The sequence below is a fragment of the Acinonyx jubatus genome, chromosome F2 (assembly GCF_027475565.1).
Source record: "Acinonyx jubatus isolate Ajub_Pintada_27869175 chromosome F2, VMU_Ajub_asm_v1.0, whole genome shotgun sequence".
In the NCBI taxonomy this organism is placed as follows: Eukaryota; Metazoa; Chordata; class Mammalia; order Carnivora; family Felidae; genus Acinonyx; species Acinonyx jubatus.
The window spans coordinates 4230700-4247959 of record NC_069394.1 but is presented as its reverse complement, the minus strand read 5'-3'; the positions used below and the strand labels follow the sequence as shown (position 1 = coordinate 4247959).

The window sequence follows — 17260 nt, the reverse complement described above, 5'->3', positions numbered from 1 at the left end:
CTTTATACTATGCTCCGTAATCTCATAGAGATATAACAAGGGTTAAAAAGTAGTAAGCTAGGAAGCACTGTGTCCATGCACATTGTATGTCCTCATCAACCACAGGTTGTTGTTGTTTTATGCCTCAGGGGAAGGTCTAGATGGGATTCCAAATAAAAGTACTTCAGCAGAGTTCGTTTCCACTCTACCACTGATACCCAAACCAGGATTTGTCATCTGGCCATCCTGTTTCAAGTTGCATTTAAGAAAAACGAAACAAAGCAATTCTAAATCAGCAATACAATTAGAGTTCTTCATCTAGCATCCAAGTTTCTCCAAAACCTACACCTCCCCCTGCTGCCCCTTCACATTCCCCATTCACTCCTGGTAAATACTAGCCTCCAGCAAACTCATTTCTGTTCCAACAACACACCCCTGCGAGTATGTGGATCACGCTCTTCAACTGCTCCAGGTGGAAATGGTTCCCCCATATGTGGCTTTCCAAATCCTCCCCAGCCATGCATCTTAGTGCTCCAGTCCCTTCCAGAACCTTCCCTGCAAGGCCCAGCCCATAAAGATCTCTCCAACTCCAACTCCAACATTGTCTGCATTGGCCACTTGGTAATTAATCACGCTTCGCAAATGCTCTTCACCTGACACTGAAACATACCTCTGTTATTTTATTTTGAGTGTTTCTGTGTTGTCCCCAAAATGGAACTGAAAGCTCATCCAGGAGGCACATCACTTCCAAAAAGCCATTCAATTCATCAAAATTCTTCCTAAGCCTTTTAAGCCACAAGAAAATTTACAAAACAAGTTAGACTTGTCTTTTCCTTCCAAGAAACTGATGTGAGCCCTGGACTAGAATACCCAGGATGAGGGTTCAAGGTTGAATTCTGCCACCGACAAACCATGCGATCTTACACAAATCACTTAACCTCTATGAACTCTTTGTCAAATGGAAATATTCTTTCTCAAGGTTTGCATTTTGAGATGAGGGTGGGAGAATTCCAAGTAGAGGCAACACGGTACGAAATGTCCCAAGTACTACCTCAGGCATTGTGTTCCAGGCCTGACCCCTCTCATCATCGCGCCTTCTGCAGAAACAGGCTGGACCAAGTTCTAAAAGCTGATGAGGATTGGCCAGTGGGTTCAGATATTCCTTTGGGGTGCAAGACAAAGTCACTGAAAGTTTTGAGCAGGGGAGTACATGATAATATTATGAAGAAGTTCACTTGTTCACAGTAGATTTTATCAGAGTACAACACACATATAAAAAAGCGAACATTATCAAGCTCAACAAAGTTTTTTTTCAAACCAGACACTTACGTTACTAATAACCAAATAAAGAAATAGATCATTAGCAGAATCTAAATAAGCTTCATGCCCCCTTCCAATCACTGCTTATTCCCCAAGAGTGATCACATGGCTAATTTCAAACACCATATGTGAGTTTTGCATATTTTTAAAAATTTCATTCAAATAGAATTATAGAGTATGTCCTCTTTTGTATGTTTCCCCCCTCAAAATAGTTTGTGAAATTCACCCACAGTACTGTCTATAGTTGCAATTCATGCCTTCTCATTGTTAGTGTATTTACTAACTGAACATACCACCTTATTTATTTACCCTACTGTAGACAGACATCTGGGTGGTTTCCAGCTTTGGGTGATTATGAAATTGCTGCTCTGAACGTGCATGTTAGTATGAATTGATGAATATATGTGTGCAACTCTTTCAGGGAGATACAGGAGGATGGAATTGTGGAGTCTTAGAGCATGCTGGTGTAAAAAACCATTGAACTGATGAGTCCCCACAACAAAAATGTGTAAGTTCCACTGCTCAGCATCTTTACCAACACCTGGTATCGCCAGTGTTTTATCAGTGTAGCCCTTAGTGGTTTCATAGTCCTTCATGTTTGGCATTATCTCGTAGTGTCTCTGATTTTTATTTCCTTCATGACTATAAAGTTGACCATCTTCTCTTGTATTTATGGTACATTTGTGATGTCTCTGCTCAAGCCTTTGTTTGGGGTTTCTGTGAGATTCCATATCTACTTTTATTGATTTTTAGGTATTTTTTTAATATGCCAGATATGAGTCCTTTGTTAGATGAATGCTTTACAAATATCTTCTCCTATTCTACGGTTCGCCTTTTCAGTCCCTAATGGCGCTCCAGGCTCATGGGGCAGCCATTGATTTTGTGCCCCTCTTTCCCCGGTCCCAGCAGGAAGGACACCTCAAATCACTTCTTTCTCATTTCAGGACACCTGTGTACGATTGCAATCTTGCCCAGGGCTCTATTAACCTTCTCCTCCTGAAAATATCAGAGTCTGAAGGGACCCAGATTGTTTGGACATTCCACATGATACCACATTGCTTTAACACATCAGTGGCATCTTGCTAATTGGGAGAGATGCACAAGATACAGCAAGAATGTTGAATAAGATCTCTGTAAGAAACCTGTGCTCCAGGGGCACCTGGGTGGCTCAGTCAGTTAAGCGTCCAACTTCGGCTCGGGTCATGATCTCACGGTTCGTGGGTTCAAGCCCTGCATCGGGCTCTGTGATGACACCTCAGAGCCTGCTTTGGATTCTGTGTCTCCCCCTCTCTTGGCCCCTCCCGTGCTCATGCTCTGTCTCTCAATAATAAATAAACGTTAAAAAAATTAAAAAAAAAAAAAAGAAACCTGTGCTCCAAAGGGTGGGAATAAACCATATTAAGATTTTAAGGATCCAGTGGTCTGGGGTATTCTGGGACTTTCCCACCAAAGAAAAATGCCCAATTATTGCATTCACACCTCCCTCCTCCCAGTAAGAAGGAGGCGCTATATCTGACAGCTTTCACCAGGTTCTAGAGGAAGTACATATTCGGCACATTGGAATTCTGTTCCAATTTATTTACTATGTGACGCAGAGGCTGCCGGCTTTGAGTGGGATCAGAACAAGGTTCAGGCTACGCTGCCACTTGAGCCCTGGGAAGTGACAGGCCCTAGGGTAGTAGAAGTGTCTGTGGTAGGAAAAGATGCCACAGGAGGGCTTTGGCAAGCCCTAATAAGGAGAATCCCAAAGTGGACCCGAGTATCTGGAGCAAGGCCATGCCAATAAATACCTGCCTGGGTGAAAGTTGGTCCTGGTTGAGAAGGAACACCTGATCACAGAGCATCAACTGACCATGTGGCCAGAATTTCCCATAAATGGAACCACGGTAACCATGGTAACCATGGTGGCAGGGATGGAAGGTAAAGCCTGGGTTCCTCTCATCAAGGGTGCCCTGGATTCTGCAGCCACAAATGTGCATCCCGTCAACAACCAAGATCAGTACTGGGCCTCTACTATGGAACCATTTTTCAGAGATCAACTACCTGCTCAGTGCCAAGTGAAGCTGTGCTGGACCCCTTCCTCCCTGGGGGGGGAGGGGGGGGCGGGTGGGGAGGAACAGATCATCACCATCGAAACTGACACACATGCGGACTGGGGTGCCCTCAGCTGGAACCAGTCTCATGGGGCTCATGGAACATTTGCTCCTCCTCACACAGAGAGAGCTGCCTACCCCAAGACATCCGCCCTCCCCGGTGACTGGTTGGCTCTGGGGTCCAAAGACCTGGCCCCAAACCTCTAACTGGAAGGACCATCCTGGCTGCCGCTCTGGGTTCTGCCAACCCACCTTCCCTCACCCCTGAAAGCAGGCTCCAGCCCCCCCTCCTGAGTGAGCACCCCCTCTCAATGTCTTCCTCGGGGAACAGGAACTGCCACAGGTATTCTCTGCACTCAGAAAGACTTGAAGAGAGAAAACCAGCTCTGTGGACTCGGGAGAAGGGGTGCTTTGGGTGGAGGACACAGCAGGAGAGGGGACAGAGACACCCCCAGGGAGGCAGTGAGTCCAGCTTTATTCTGGGAATGAGAAGGAGGCTGGTGTAGCTGGAGCTAAACGAGCAAGGCTAGACAGCAGGAGACAGCAGGAGAGGGGAGGGGGTGTGGGGCAGCCTGAGGGAAAGAAAACCAGCTTCCACCGTGAGAGAGGCAAGACTCTCCAGGGGAGATCAGAAGTTACAGGATTCCAGATCTACATGTTATGAAAATTGCTCCGGCTGCCGGACAAGGTGCGGCAGGGGCCAGGAGGCGCTCTTGCAGGGATGCAGGAGACATGGTGGTCAAACGATGAGGATGTCCTGCCACCCACGGGGTCGCTCTTAACATCTTCCCTAATGTTGTAGACAAGGGACACCGGGAGTCAGGAGGCTTTAAGAACTGCCAGGGAAGAGCCTCTGTAAGAGGGAATCTGCTGGGCTGGGCTTCCTCCCGTGGACCCCTTGTCCATCATGTGACTCAGCATAAACTGCCGGCCCCTCTCTTGGTCACCCCTGCACCTGCCGTAGGCTGCGGTGGATGGTTTTTTCCCAAGCCTGCTTTGCCCCGGGTGGGGTGGGGGTCCTGGGAGCTGGAACTCCATGGTAGTTTGCCTTCCATCCTCTTCCCCCTGGGGCTCGGGGACCAAGGCAATGCTTGTGGAATGAACAAACTCATAAACTATCTGGTTTCTTCTCTGAGCTCTCTAAGGCAAGTCTGTTTCCCACCTTGCGGAGGAGGAGGCTGAAGCTCAGGGAGGCTAAATATCTTGCAAAACTACAAAGACAGGATGTGGATCCAGACCCAAGTCCAAATCCCAACCTTGGTTTTGAATCGTGATGAAATGGGTAACAAACATCATACTTGAGGAAATACTATTGAAAGCAGTATTCTAACTCAGGTTATATATATGTCAGGTCATATATATATATATATAGTTATTATTACACACATACACACACACAGGATAACTCAATCTTTACTTTTATATGCAAGGAGGAAATATATGTCTTTATAGTGTATGTCCTTTATAGTGTGTGTCCTTTATAGTGTGTGAACGCATGCAGTAGCACCAGCTTCCATCCTAATGTTTCACGTATAACGTCTCATGAAATCCTACCAAATCTAGGATTGGCATCACCATTTTAAAAACAAGGACGGTGGGTTTGGCGAAGGTAACCATCCTAACCTGGCTTCTAGGGTCGCAAAGTTGACCTGACTTTTGACCATGACGTTTATTGCCACGTGTCTGTAGAATGCGTCTAGGTGCCGTGTGCCCTAAGGATAGGATGTACCCACATGCGTTTTGTGCTCTTCATGGGTACGTTGGATATGAACCCATCACGTAGGTGTGTCGAGATGCTGTGCTACCAGCTGCGTGGAGGGCTTATGTTTTCATACCTGTTTACTGTGAAGGGATTGTCTGGGCTGAATGTCTGTGTCCCTCCAAAACTCCTATGTTGAAGCCCAAGCCCCCAGTGTGGTGGATGGTATTTGGAGGTGGAGCCTTTGAGTGATCATTACTTTTAGATGAGGCCATGGGAGCCCCATGATGGGGTTAGTGCCTTTATAAGAAAAAGAAGAAAGAGCTCTTTCCATGAGCACACACTGAGGAAAGGCCACGTGAACATACAGCCAGAAGGCTGCTCTCTGTAAGCCAGGAAGGCAGCCCTCTCTACACCCCAAATCTGCCACCACCTTGACCTCAGAATCCCTACACTCTAGAGCTGTGAGAAACAAATATTTGTCGTGTGAGCTGCCCAGCCTGTGGTGTCCCAGCTACGGCAGCCTGAGCTAAGACAGGGGTCTCTGTGATACATACATATGCAGACAGGAAGATCGCTTTTGCTGCTTTAAGAGTAGAATTATTTTTCTGGTCTTTTGATATCCCTTTTCATAGCTTACCTGGCAAGACATTAATCATGGCAAGCTTAAAATAACTTTAAATTCAATTTTCTTTCCTCTTGAACGCCAGCCACACAGCCTGTTTACAGGGAGCACCAAACAAAAGTGGAGGACAAGGGGGAAAAAAGTTCAATCAATGTTCCCTCTTGTTAATTGGGGATTTATTACTGGTTCACTTGCTCACAATGGGAGGGAGCAGAGCCACCCTCCAGGTCCTGGGCCCTGGGCCGCTAATTGGAATCTGGGCTGATTCTCTGTGGACGCCTCACAAAGGAACACAGAGCTGAAGACAAAATGGAATTTTTATCTGTTTATGATTCTCTGCAGCCTGAGAGGCGTTTCCTAGAATGTGTGGGCTTGTCCCTCAGCACACCACACTTTGGCAGGGGGCAAGGGGGCTTTTCTCCACATGCATTTTTGGGAGCAATGTCCCCGTAGACTTGTGTTCTTTTATTCATTGACTCACACATTCATATCCAGATGGGCTTTTGCTGATGCCCCACTAAGCGCAAGCCCCGTGCTGGGCCCCGGACAAGACACCTCCAGCCCTCGGGCAGCTGACCCGGCCAGGGAGAAGTCGGCCCCACAGCCACCTGCCTGTTCCACTGAACGTGGGGACAGGAGCTCTGGGAGTGCAGAGAGGGGCAGGTCGGTTGTCCTGGGGGTTCAGAGAAGGTCAGTCCACTGAGTTCTGAAGAGCAAATAGAAGTTTGGAGGGTAAAGGAGAAGGCAAGGACATCCAGAGGAGAGCCTGGGAGCCTGGATGGGACATCCCCGTGGCTGCAGCACCTGCTGTCCCTCCTAAGTGGCCTCCAGTCGCCACAGACAGAGTTGTTAAGTGTTGGGTATCTGGGGCAGACAGAGCCTACAAGGTCCTGAGGAGACAGGTCAGAGAGACCCCAAAGGGAGTTTTTAAAGCCATTTCCGGGGATGGGTTGAGGAGGAAAGGGAGACACAGGGGGCTTGGAAAAGCCCGAGCCATGAGGTCAAAATGTGGATGCATGTGGGGAGGGGAGGAAGGGGGGAAACGCACTTCTGGATGGATTGCGGGAGGTCTGGCCCCGCAGGGCTGAGGGAACTTGGGTGGGCATCAGCTGGACCTCACCTGCTGCCACTCAGGAGACTAACGGCTCCAGTGCTGGCTCCCTGACAGCATGACCTCTGCCCCCAAGCTTACAGAACACGCTCCCACGCAGAACCCCACTGAGCCTCACACAGCCTGGGACACACGCGGTGCCGTCATCACACACAGAGACTGTGTCTCCTGCTCAGCAACCCCCAGCTTCAGGGAGCACTCGCTGGACGCACCAGGTCAGCCCCCCCGCATGCATGTGTTCCGGCCCCAGCCGGCCCGATGCACCTGCCTCCCTCTGCTTTTCCTCCTCACCGATCTGCTCGGCCCCAGTGGAGTCCAAATGCTCCAGCCTGGTTTCCAATCCCTTCATCTTTCTGGCCCGGGGTCTTTCTGGCTCTGGCTCCCACTGCCTGGACCAGCAACCCACCAGCCCCTAACCTGACTCACCCCTACACATAGCTCGCGTAGCTCAGGTCTTCCGTGGGGGAAATGTCCCCCTGTCTAAAATAACCACCCCATTCTCCACCTCCATACTTTATTTATTTTTTTAACTAAATCTCCTTTATTTATTTATTTATTTTTGAGAGAGCGAGAAGGGAAGGGACGGGAATGGGGGGAGGACAGAGAGGGGTGAGGAGGAGCTGAAGCGGGCTCGGCACTAACAGCAGATAGCCCGATGTGGGGCTTAAACTCAGCAGCCGTGACATCGTGACCTGGGCTGAAGTCGGACACTTAACCGACTGAGCCACCCGAGAGCCCCTCCACCTCCATAACTGAGATCAAATTCAGTAATGGATCCCATGTGATTAGTGCTCCACCTGCCCTCATAGGCTTAGGGCTGTGGGGTTATTCTTATTCCCCCTCAGAACGTACCACAGAATTCAGCCTAGAATAGCTGATCCAATAATGTTTTAGATGAAAATATGAATTTATGAGAGATAATGGGGGCAGAGGAAAGAACTGAAAACAAGCTCCTGGCTCCAATGGTGCCTTTGTGATGACATCATGCCAGCTTCACCGGTAGCGGGAAGGGTTTGCATTCAGTGGACCACCTGGTTGGTTTGTTTGGTGTTTTTTTTTTTTTTTTTTTTCACCTGCCCGTCAGCAGCCTGTGAAAGGCCGCCCCCTGGTGGTCCGCCACTGACACCAGCACCTCAGAGTCCATAAACTACAAGGTCAAGGTGAACCGGCCACACAGAACAGGTATTTCCCACAGCACCACGGGTTTCCGTGACCATAAGCCGCCAGCCTGTTGGCCAGCATCTTCTGTAGGCTGCTCTGGTCAGCAAGCTCATCCCTTTGTCCATAAATGGGTCTAGAAGTCTGAGCTGGAAGGGAGTTCAGGGACTGAGCCTGTAGTTCAGGGACTGCCAACGGGTAGCACTGATGTCACCCTCCCCTGCTGCACACTGACAGGCATCACTAATAGATCACAGTACTCTCCCTGCTGGGGAAACACCCAAATCCTTCAAAACACCCCACCGCAGGCAGCCACTGGCAATCAATCTGAATCCACCTGTCAGAGGAAAGCTGAGGCAGTCAGGTGCCCGGCAGAAAAGAGATGTTCCCCTCAGCCAGGAACGTCGCAGAGACTAGGAACAAAGGGACTCTTGCCGGAAGGGTCCCTAACAAAGGATCAGTAGCAGTCGGGACCAGTTGGGACCAGTAGCAGTCGGTGGGGGAGACATGGCCACCCCTAGAGAAGAGGAGAGGGGAAGACTTGGAGCTGGGTTCAAAGCCGGAGCCCTGCAGAGATGGGTACAGGTCGTGACTGAGCAGCAAGGCAGGGCAGGAGCAGACGAGCAGATACCCCAACATCTCTCTCCTCTACCCCTCACCTCAAGCCAGCCATTGGCCAAACAGCCTGGAAGACAGGAGGCAGTGACACTTTATGACATATTTCACTGTTACCAGCCAGCATCCCAGGACACACGTCAGGACAGAGAAAGGCTGGTGGTAATCCTGAACATGGCATGGACAGGGGTCTGGGTTTTGGAGAATATCTTAGGTCAGGCCCTGAGAGCAGAGCCTGAGACAGGGGTGGGATTCACCTGACTCATTGAGGGGGTGACCCACAGGAAGTAAGGGAGGCAGAGCAGGGGAGGGGCCTCTGTTGAGCCAGATCACAGGTGGGGAGGGTCTCCACAGAGCTGCTTCCCGCTCCGGCAGGCAGGGGGCTGGCTATCTGTGCTCCTTTATCGGCCAGTCATTGGCTGCAGGCTGTCCCCAGGGAGGGAGCACGTTCTCCGAGCCAAGGACAAATGTTAGAAGGGGACGCTGAGGAGCCGTTGTGGAGGCTGGGGGCACCTGCCACATGAAGGAGACCTGAGCCAAGCACCAGCCCCGCCCCTCACAGAGGAGATGAGACAACAGACTGCCACTTCTTAGCCGAGTGACAACAGACAAAACTTTGACTTCTCTGAGCCTCCATGTGGGTGTCTGTGAATGGCCTTCAGTCCCGGTAAAGTCGAGCCCCACAACAGTCCAGACTGGCAGTTTCTCTCCTCCTTAGCCATGTCCTGTGATCTGCAGCCTGAAATGTAGGGTCACGGGGGCCTGACCCTTGGGGAGGCTGGGGCGGGGGGAAGGGGAGGGAGGGTGGTGGGCAGCCATAGGTGGCTCTTTCAGCAGGCAGAAGCCCAGTGGTTGGCACCAGGCCACTCCAGGCCCCCTTGAGTTACACAGTATATGCATTATTTTTTGTGTGTCTGTGTTTCCCTATCCAACTAGACTATTTGGCCTTGAGATTAGAAGTGAGTTTGGGCTCCTACATACAACCAGGGCCCAGGAATTAGCAGGTGATCACCAAATGTTTGCTGAATTGGGATAAAGCAGTCAAGGCCAGCCATAGCCCAAAGGCACTCATGGCAGAATGGATCCAGCCTCATAGAAAGGGAGGGTGGACGGTGAAGGAAACTTCACAAATGCCCCAGCAAGTCAACAGCAGACACTACATAAGAACCCAGAAGTGGAGTCCCAGCCTGGGGATGTGGGCCAGGCTTAAAGGCCAGCAGTACTCACTGGGTACAAGAATGTGCTTGGAAATAATGGAAAACCATTCACCACTTAGGTGACAATGGGACTGAAAGTGTCTAAGGAATAAGAACGTACCCCCAAGAAGTCTTCGAGAAAGGCCAGCGGTGTGAATCTGCCTCTTTTTCTTGGTCTGCATTTCCCTACCTCATCTTGTGGAAAGAGGGGCAATTGAAAATGCTAAGTGGTGTTGGCATCCACTGTTCCCTTGTCACTGGTCCTTGAAGACTTGGTGTGTCTAGGGTGTGAGTAAGCACGTGTGCACTTGGAGGACTGTCACTGCTTTTCTCACATCACTCAAATCCCTGTATGGTTAATTAAAAGCCATGGCATCATCTCTACTGTGACATGGGATGATCCCTGCTCTATGATCCGTCATCCTAATTAGCAAGGAGAGAAGGGATTTGTCTGCTTTCAATGTGTATGTTTTAAAGCTGGCAAAACTCAGAGGAGATGGGCCTGAGCGAATCGAGCATGAAATTCTATTCAGAAAATCGTTTGTGAATTTTGAAACATGATCTTGGGCTTGTTCAGATCCAGGTCCCTTGTATTATTTCAACTGATAAATAAGTAATAAAGCAACAGTAACAATTATGAAAAGTATACTGACAGCTGATACCCATTTTATTGCTTTCCAAAGGCTTTGTCAGTGTTTCCCAAAGTGGGTTCCAAGAACCATAGACCTTCAAGATGCTCCTTGACAAAATGACCCGGTACATTTGGCATTTGGGGCTCACATAAACTTCTTTTGGAGACTTACGATATCCAGTGGACTATGAGAAACTCTGACAAGTTCTGCAGTTTAAGAAACAGTAATTGAAGTCCAGACTTCTTTGAAATTTTTTTAATTACTTCTTTGCATAACAGTTTGAGTCAACATGGTCTGTAGCCGTAAAAATAATGAGCTAGGTAACCCCTGCATCGCAGATGAAAATATTAGGCTCAGGAATGAGTCCCTAGAAACTGAATCCACATCCATTTGGCTCTAAAGTCTATGCTCCTCAGTCTCCATGACCCCAGGCTAGCAGTGTGGACTAGGGTCTATGCTTGCATAGACAGTTCAAGTATATGCCTCACTCTCACTGTGTGGAGGCTGTTCACCAGGCCAGAGCAGCCAGTGACACCAGGAGGGGACGGGAAAAGGGCATGTCCTGAGCATCCCTGAGTGCCCAACACTGTGCTGGGCCCAGAGAATATAGAGATGCTAAGATGGCAGCCCCTAGTCTGAGGGTGCTCCCCCTCTAGAAGCAGAAAGAAATGAATGACCAGCTTGTTAGGAAAGCAAAGTCTTCAGAGCCAGAAAGCTCTGAATTCCATTAAACGTCTGCTCTGTGCCCTGCAGTGTTCTGAGAACACCATTCCGAGTTTCCAAGGAGTTCTGACGAGCTTGGAAAATTCCAAGCCTGGTGCTTCTAGAAATAGTATTTGTGAGGGCTCTGAATGCGAGCTGTAGTCTGCAGTGCGGAAGCCCTGATGCCAGGTGTCCCAGGTATTCTTGGAGCTCCCCCAGAGCGGCTCGGCCAACCTCTCTTCTGTCCAAGGAGAAGGAATTGTTCTCTGTTGACTTGCCACCAGCACCAGGCCAGGCCACCTGCCCGCTTCAGGAGAGAGCAGAGGGAAGTTTTGGGGAGGGCCACAGGTGACAGCCGGGCCCAGGGAGGGAGCCTGTGCCGTGCCGTGGGCACCTGGGTCTCCTTGGTCAAGCTCCAGCGGGCTCTGTGAGCAGAGGGAAGGCCAGGTGCCACCATATTAATCAAGGATGTCACTTTAATGGAAGCAATGAAGTTATTACTTTATTAATTGATTAACTCATTCACGCTTTCTTTCTTGTTGCCTTGTGCCCATTTAGCTTTGTTCTTTTTCCATTCAAAATAGGGGCGATAAGACATATCTTGATGGGTCCTTGTCATGATAATTGGCAAGGATAGTGAGGGCTTGCATCAAGTTCCGGCACCAGGAAGGGCTCAACAGACTCCATGTTCTGGACAGTTGATGATCCGTTAGCTCTCTAATCATCTCTGCATCTCTGTCTTCTGCTGTCACTAAGCAAACTGAGTTTTCTGCCACACTCCATTCTCTTTGCCGGAGGGAGTGATCAGGAAAATAAAGAACACCAGGTTGCCAGCATTCAGGATGACAGATGGTCCTGATTTGCCCAGGATGGAGGGGATTACCCAGGAAGTGAGACTTGTAGTTCTTTTTTTTTTTTCTATGTTTATTCATTATATTTGAGAGAGAAAGAGAGTGAAAGCAGGGGAGGGGCAGAGAGAGAGGGAGACAGAGAATCTGAAGCAGGCTTCTCGCTGACAGCACAGAGCCTGATGTGGGGCCCGAACTCACAAACCGTGAGATCATGACCTGAGCTGAAGTCGGACACTCAACCGACTGAGCCACCCAGGCGCTCCAAGACTTGTAGTTCTAAATAGGAGAAGTCTCACCGAGATGAGTTGGTCACCCTACCTCAGTCAGCAAAAGGGCTGTTGGAGAACCAATAATGGAAGAGCAACGAAGGTACTCAAAGTCCCATCTACATATGGAGAATACATTGATTTTTCTTGATTTGCCAAGGTCTAGATCTCTCAACACTATCCTATTAAACACTGTCAAGCAGGACCCTCTCTCTGGAGTCCAGTCCTGGTTCAGCCACCTCCAATCCACTTGGACAGAGTACTTAGCTTTTCTCTGCACAACTTCCTTGTCTAGATTCAGTTTGCTAATATCTTGGTTAGGATTTTTGGATCTATATTTCTTGTAAATCACCCTTACTTGGTTTGGGTATTGATGTTACATTCCAATGCCTCACAAATGAGCTGGGGATGAGTTGTGTTCTCTGGAAGCATTTGTATCAAAATGGAATTATATATATTTGTATGTGTTTGTATATAAATTATATATATTTTTCATTTTGTCTATATTTATCGACATACTGCATTTGACACAGACAGTTATCTTTAATGTTTGACATTTGTAGTTATGTTCAATTTTCATTCCTATCGTTAATGTTTACTGGTTATTATTTTTTCTTGGTCAGCATTATTAGATGTTGTCCAAATTACTGACACCTCAAAAAGCAAATATTGCCCTGTTCTATTTTTGCTTTCTAAGTCACTACATTCTTGTCTTATATGTAGATTTTTGCTATATATTAAGAGGAAGCAGGGGAGAGTTGTCTTGGCCTTTTCCCAAACTGCCCGAAGCTTAACTCCCCAGCTGTAAGGCTGTCTTTTTCCCCAACATAAAACACCATGGTTTGGTACGCAATAATTTCATTATTATCAATGTACAGAATATTGACGATTGTTCACTCCAATTTCCCCTTCGAATGAGTTGTTTAGAACTTCACATCATTTCAAATTCTTTTGAGGACATGAAAGATGTGAGCTTTTCCCCTCCAGGCCTGTTCTCCATCCCTCTTCCATTCTGCGCTCTGTCCAACAAACCCACAGATGTGAACTGAGCCACTGGCTCCATGGCCCCTGGCTTCACGGGAAGGAGCCAAGAGGGGCAAAGAGAGCCAGGTGAGGTATGCATTCGTGGGCTCTTGTCCGTTCACTTCACTCAGAGCACATGTCACATCCTGGAGCTGTGCTGTTCACACCTGCTTACCTACCCCTGCATACTCTGTCTCCCCGTTGATACAGTAAGTTCCAGGGTGGAGGTTTCCCATCATTGAGCCCAGGGCCTGGCATGGATTAAGATCCCCTCTGCTACCAGGGCGCCTGGGTGGCTCAGTCAGTTGAGCATCCGACTTCAGCTCAGATCATGATCTCATGGTTCATGAGTTCGAGCCCCACATCAGGCTCACTGCTGTCCATGCAGAGCCCGCTTCAGACCCTCTGTCCTCCTCTCTCTCTGCCTCTCTCTCTCTCTCTGTCTCAAAAATAAATAAACATTAAAAACAAAATGAAACAGAACAAAAAAGATCCTCTCTGGCACCTGGTCCTGAAAGGAAGAGTTGGAGGGAGGTTTGTAGATTGCAGAGCTCCGCTCCGTCCTGCTACATCTATGAAGCTGGGGCCAAAGAGGCAAGAAGATGCATGGATTGTCAGGAATCTCATAAGAGGCACAGCCAGGCCGACACTCAGCTCCTGGGGCTCCCGCAGGTACAGCGTGAGTGCTCTGGGAGGGACAAGGGAAGGGACGTGAGGCATCACACCTGCACATGGTGTGGAGATGTTATCGATCCATCAACAAAGGAGGTGGAAACACCCGCCAGCCTGAGTCACTCCTTCCATTTCTTCTCCTAAGCCGCCCAGCCCCTGATGTTTGTGCCTCGTGTATCAAGCCTGCACAGACGGTCAGTTAATTAAATGAGGCCACAAAGAGCCAAATGGCCTGGAAGGTGTCTGTTCCCACTGCCAAAACTGTAACTTCTTTATGGCTGGGATTTTGAAAATAGAATAAACAAAAGTTTCCCAAGAAGCGGAGAGAAAACTACTCTCTTGAGATCCGACCAAGTAAGCAGTGACTGCCAAGGGACGGATGCCCAGGTCGCCATCTCAGAGCAGCCGGTCCCCACATGCGGTTTCAGTGCCCAGGCTGCCCACATCTCATTTACCTTCCTCCCCCACTGATCTGGGGCCAGTAACCAAAGCACAAAAGGGAAACATAGACATTTTGAAAGAAACCACTGTGGGGCCATAAGAGGGAAGGAAGGCCAGCAAACATTGTTGAAAATTTTGATTCCGTGTGCTTTTAAAAATATTTAAGACTTTCCAAAGAGGACCTTGCTCATATGTAGATGTTTAAAAACTCATAATTAGTTTTATAATGGTTACCTTTAAAGGAATGAGAGCACTTGCCCTTGGGTCAGAAGTGGGACCAAAATACCACCTCCCTGTATTCCCGTGAGCATGATTCCAATGGTGCGTTCATCCCCTGGGGGGAGGGGCACCTGCTTGGGCCCAGACACTCACAGCCTGCTCTCAGAATGAACCCTTCTGGTAAGTTCCACCTTTCGGTTTTTATAAAACCCTTTCATGGGCTGATTTCTCATCATTCCGTGAGCCTGGCAATTACCAGTCTTATTTAAAGAGGGAAAAAAATTGAGGCTCATGTAGGTTGAATTAATCTGCTCAGTCCATCCAGCACTAAGTGACAGCCTCCGAATTTGAACCTTACCTGTCCTGTGTATCGCTCTGGGACATATCATCATGTGTGTTGTTAGTTGAGTGTGTGTTTCTTGGGATAACGTCTCTAAGTTTCTTGGGATAACATCTCATCTACTTTGCTATTGGCCAATTCAGTCACTGGATTACACTGAACAGGGGCCTCGTGGTCACATGTTTAAAACGTTTGCCTGCACGTTTGAATGAATGAATGAACGGAAGTTCACCTGGATAAGTAACCTGAACAATAACAACCCCATCCTTGGCTCTGCTGTGTGACTTTGGACAACTCACTTTTGCTTTCTGGTCCTTGGATTTTCCACCTGTGACAAGAGTTCTTTAAATCCAATAATCTCCCACTTCCCTTTTTGTGCCACAGGTCTTGGCATGAATCAGCACAGCCAAATAGAAAGTGAGATCTCTTCCCATACTTTTTAAAAAATTGTTAATGTTTTATTTATTTTTGAGAGATAGAGAGAGACTGAGAGCAAGTGGGGGAGTGGTAGAGAGCGAGGGGGACCCAGAATCCGAAGAAGGCTCCAGGCTCTGAGCTGTCATCACAGAGCCCAACACGGGGCTCAAACCCACAAATTGCGAGATTACGACCTGAACTGAAGTCAGATGCTTAACTGACTGAGCCACCCAGGCACCCCTCTTCCCATACTCTTAAAACCAAATCAAAGACACCAGTAGAGAGAAGACAAACTTTTTGGCATGAGGCTTTCAAAGTGACCAGGCAGCAGGAATGACTACATAATTTGGGGGACCCGGTCAAAATGAAAATGCAGGTCCCTTACTGAAAATGCTTAAAATTTTTTTTGTGTGTTTATTGATTTTTGAGAGATAGAGAGTCAGAACGTGAGCTGGGGAGGAGCAGAGAGAGAGGGAGACACAGAATCGGAAGCAGGCTCCAGGCTCCAAGCTGTCAGCACAGAGCCCGAAGCGGGGCTCGAACTCACGAACCGTGAGATCATGGCCTGAGTTAAAGTTGGATGCTCAACCGACTGAGCCCCCCAGGTGCCCCAAAAATGTTTAAACAGATGACAGCAGAAGAACTTTAAGCCCTCGAGAGCCCTTTTGAGCACGGTGCCCTGTGTGAATGTGTCGCCTGCACACATGTGAAGCTGGCCTTGCAAACAGCAACCCATGAAAACACGTGCTTCTGGCTGATGCCACCTGATGGAAGCACTTCCCCTCCAGGAACCAGGGCACACAGCTCAGAGCTGGGCTCTGGGTGATGGCCCCCAGGGCTACGCCCCCCACCCTGTTGGGCTTGAATCTGCCTTTTGGATCACAAAACCGCCTGGGTAGTTGATTTGGGAAATGGTGTTTGACAAGAGGGCACCATTACCCCCCGGGGGACGTTGGACAACATCTGCAGATGTATTTGGTTGTCACGGCTTGGGGAGGAGGTACCGCTGGCACATGGTGGGTTGAAGACAGGGGAGCTGGTAAACACCCTGCAAAATACAGGACAGTCCTCTGTGACAAAGTCTTATCTGGACCCAGGGGCACCTGCGGGGCTCAGTCGGGTGAGCATCTGACTCTCGATTTCGGCTCGGGTCATGATCTTAGAGTTGTGGGATCAAGCCTGAGCCCTGCATCAGCCCTGGGTCTGTGCTGAACATGGATCCTGCTTGGGATTCTCTCTTTCCCTCTCCCTCTCCCTCTCTCTCTCTCTCTCTCTCCCCCTCTCTCTCTCAAATAGAAAAATTAAAAAATGAAAAGGCTTGCTGGCCCTAAATGTGATGGTCTCACAGTGAAAACCCTTGATTTAGGGCATACACTGCACCCCAAATTCAACTAACGGAGCAGGGCCCTCGACAGTCATTGACTTAACACCGACAGAGTGCACGCACCAAGGTCTCCAACATACTTCTTACTCACCTGTCCAGTTGGTCTGATGTCATCGATATCTGATCGGGGGGGATTTCCAAACGGTCCAGATCCCTTCAGACTCCACCGCACCAAGGGACGTAGAAGTAACATGGCTTTGGGGCAAGCATGTAAATGGACGCCACTACCCGTGCCGTGTGAATGCCAACTGTATACATGATCCTACTTTCTGATTCAAGTGTAAGAAAAGGTGGACTCTGCCATATTAATGGCCTCCTCGAGGATATGCATGAAACACATTGATGCGGCTTCTTCCAGTGGCGGGGAAGGGAATGGACTGTGAATTATGAATGAATGAGTCAGCAGTCCGTACGTAAAAGACAAGAGAGAGTTCTTGTACGCACCAGTGATGGTAGTGATTTAGCTAGTGTTTCGTGAACTTGAGGGAAAGACCAACCCAGCCCCGTGTCAGTCTTC

General features: G+C 48.7%; 1 long non-coding RNA gene across 2 annotated transcripts; it reads left to right on the top strand.

Annotated features, from left to right (window-relative positions):
• Positions 1-6067: 6067 nt before the first annotated feature.
• On the top strand, positions 6068-10422 carry LOC113600449 (uncharacterized). Of its 2 annotated transcripts, none has more exons than XR_008292551.1 (4): positions 6068-6379; positions 6928-7042; positions 7915-8009; positions 9877-10422. It is a non-coding gene; the product is annotated as an uncharacterized LOC113600449 (long non-coding RNA). The 2 variants fall into 2 exon arrangements; XR_003421439.2 differs by having other exon boundaries at positions 6904-7042.
• Positions 10423-17260: the final 6838 nt, after the last annotated feature.